Source organism: Anguilla rostrata, chromosome 9 (genome assembly GCF_018555375.3).
Source record: "Anguilla rostrata isolate EN2019 chromosome 9, ASM1855537v3, whole genome shotgun sequence".
Lineage (NCBI taxonomy): Eukaryota > Metazoa > Chordata > Actinopteri > Anguilliformes > Anguillidae > Anguilla > Anguilla rostrata.
The window spans coordinates 15475022-15477969 of record NC_057941.1 but is presented as its reverse complement, the minus strand read 5'-3'; the positions used below and the strand labels follow the sequence as shown (position 1 = coordinate 15477969).

Sequence of the window (2948 nt, the reverse complement as noted above, 5' to 3'; positions counted from 1 at the left end):
ACAGAAAACAAGACAGCCAGACAGTTGGCTGTGTCCAAAATTGCATACTTTGTGCTACATACTTATATATACTGAATAAAAAGTACAATGGCATTTTGGACATCCTATGTCATCATAGAAATGCGTCACATCCTTTCAGCACTTTGCATAACGACTTACATAAACCATAAACTTACACTGATGGCATGTGAGTGGCACCTACCAGCATCTTTTCCTGTCCTGAAACTACTGTCGGGCTAAACAATTTTGTACCTTCGAGTTTTTGGAATTTAAAAAAACTTTTGAGTGAGTGCAATAATTCTGGTGTTTACGTTACAATTAAAACTTATGACTATAGAAAACAAATATATATATATACATATATATAAAACATAAATATAACCATTGGTTTTAACGACTTCCTTAAATTACGCAACTCTTTCGCCGCTTTGGCCTTAATCGTCCTCCACCATAATTTGTGTGAACTATCGCAATCCACTGTGGGATACTCATGCCAGCGTAGTGCCCAGGGTTTGCATACTCTCTTTCACTGGAGGTAGCATGACATCTGGGTTTTTTTTTTTTTTACTAAAATATTTGCAATGCATGTATGCGATTTTGGACGCAGCAACTTATTTTAAAGACTTCTTATTTTAAACAATCTTTATCATTGTTTTTATTGGGAGAATTTTTTTCCAGGGCCAGGCCATGGAAAAATGGATCACTTTTATTGAGCATTCCTGCTATAGTTTGCTAGCAGCTAAGCAAAATAAATGCAGAGGAAACATTAGCTGACCTGCTGCAGTGTCCTAGTTGGTGCTCCCACGTACACATAAAGGTCAAAGCACTCCATATGGAAGTGACAACGAAAGTGAAACACCATGTGGAAACGCCATGTGAAAACACCACACATTAAAACTCCAATAAACCCTTTTGTTTATAAAGAATATAATGCTATATACCAAGGTGGCAGTAATTCCAAACCAACAGAATTACTGCGTTACTACTTTCACTGTGTGCAGTACTGTTTACATGGAGTCTGCCACATTTCTAGGTCAGGTTTGTAGCTACTTAGCTGAAACACTAAGATCATGAGCAGGAAACAACACAAGGCCAGTATAATTCATAATATCTTTAGAATTTAAATATATTTTAAACTCAACTTGCTGGTATATAGAAATGTAACAGGTTGAGTTGATATCTCCTATAGGTGGATTGATAATGTTACTGGAGGAGGCAATGTTGGCACAATTTAATCATTGATGACTATTGCATGTTGAGAACTGTACCCAAGCAGGTTAGCTTGCAATTAACAGTTGTTAAATTAGGCCAACAGTGCATTAATTGGTGCGCTCACCATCTATGGTTCTCTGTCCCTACAGAAAGCTCATGGAGCTATTGATTGTGTACACACTGATCACAGTGTTCATGTGCCGAATGACCTGGCTTGTCTTGAGGAAGACATCTTTACTCGAGACGATCACCAGGAGGATAAAAGCAAGAGGATTAGTGAAGAAAGCAAATAAAAAGAAGAGAGCAAGGAAAGATGGGTGCGATCACCCGAACAATCACCCTAAAAAGAACAGTAAAACAGGTGAGGACATCCCTCTGAAAACAAAAAAAACAGGAACTGAAAACACTGTGTTACGTCTCCTTGCAGAATGACTGGCGAATATTTAAAAATGCCTGTTCATCTGCACAGAGAAATGAAAACAGTCAAAATGGTGGAGGCGTTGGTCGATTGCAGAGATCTCAGTTAAATTAGAGAAGTCAGTAATGAATTGCTTTGATGAAGCATTAAGCTGACTGTACTTTACCCATTAGTCTGCATAATCTTCTAGCTAATGACTCCATTGTATGTTTATCTCGAACAGACTCCAAATTGGAGAAAGATTCCACAAAAGCTAAGGATAAGCCAATAATAAACACTGCAAAGAAGAAAGCGGATAAAGGTACAAACTCACACTGATAGTTCCCGAGGCAACATGGTGATCTCTCCTTTACTACTACTGCCAATTTACATTCATTTTATCCATTACAATGGGCTCATTTAGGCTAGACATTAATGGTAACAAACTGCATCAATGAGTTTTAGCATTTGTATTTTGGCCATTAGTGTCTGCAGGATCCTCTGGTGAATGAATCCATCTGCTATGTGCATTATTGTACATTTGTTCCCAACAGGGACCAAAATGGACAAAGAAACCACAAAATTAAGAGATGAACTGGCAAAGAAAACTTCAAAGAAGATGACAGATGGTAGGAACTCACACTGGCTGTTTCTCTATCCGAGACAATGGGACACCTACCTCCACTGAGGCATCGTGGCAGTCTCACTTTTCTGCGTGTTTCCATCCTGAAAGACAAGTTTAACAGTCTCCTTTTCAGTTGGCTATTTATGTTTACTTAATTCGTTGCAATAGAGGGCTTAGTTACCAGAAATGTCAGTGACTTAATTTGAATGCATAAAGTTTGAGAGTAATTGTATTTTGCCCATCAGTCATATCTGCATATCTGCATTTTTGTGCATTTCTCTCAGACACAAAACTGGACAAAGATGCTGCAAAAGTGAAGGGCAAATTGGCAAAGAACGCTTTGAAGAAAAAGGCAGACAAAGGTAGGAACTCATTAGAGAAGTCAGTAATGTAATGAATTCTACACTTAAAACTTGAGGGCAACTGCATTTTAGGCCCTGCAGGATCTTCTGGTGAATGACACTATATGTTATGTGCATTATTGTACATTTCTCTAAAACAGAGGCCAAAGTGGACAAAGATGCCACAATAGTGAAGGATGAACGGGCAAAGATAACTTTGAAGAAAACAGACAAAGGTAGGAGCTCGCACTGACGTTCCTGAGACAATATGCTCCCTCTCTCGCTATCGGCAATTTATACTCACTTCATCCAATACAGTGGAGAGCCCATTTACAACTTTGATGTCATTTATGCCAGATATCACATAACTGGT

General features: G+C 38.4%; 1 long non-coding RNA gene across 1 annotated transcript; it reads left to right on the top strand.

The window, feature by feature from the left end:
* Nucleotides 1–1751: 1751 nt before the first annotated feature.
* Nucleotides 1752–2596, top strand: LOC135262754 (uncharacterized). Its single transcript, XR_010332314.1, has 3 exons — nucleotides 1752–1931; nucleotides 2164–2238; nucleotides 2519–2596. It is a non-coding gene; the product is annotated as an uncharacterized LOC135262754 (long non-coding RNA).
* Nucleotides 2597–2948: the final 352 nt, after the last annotated feature.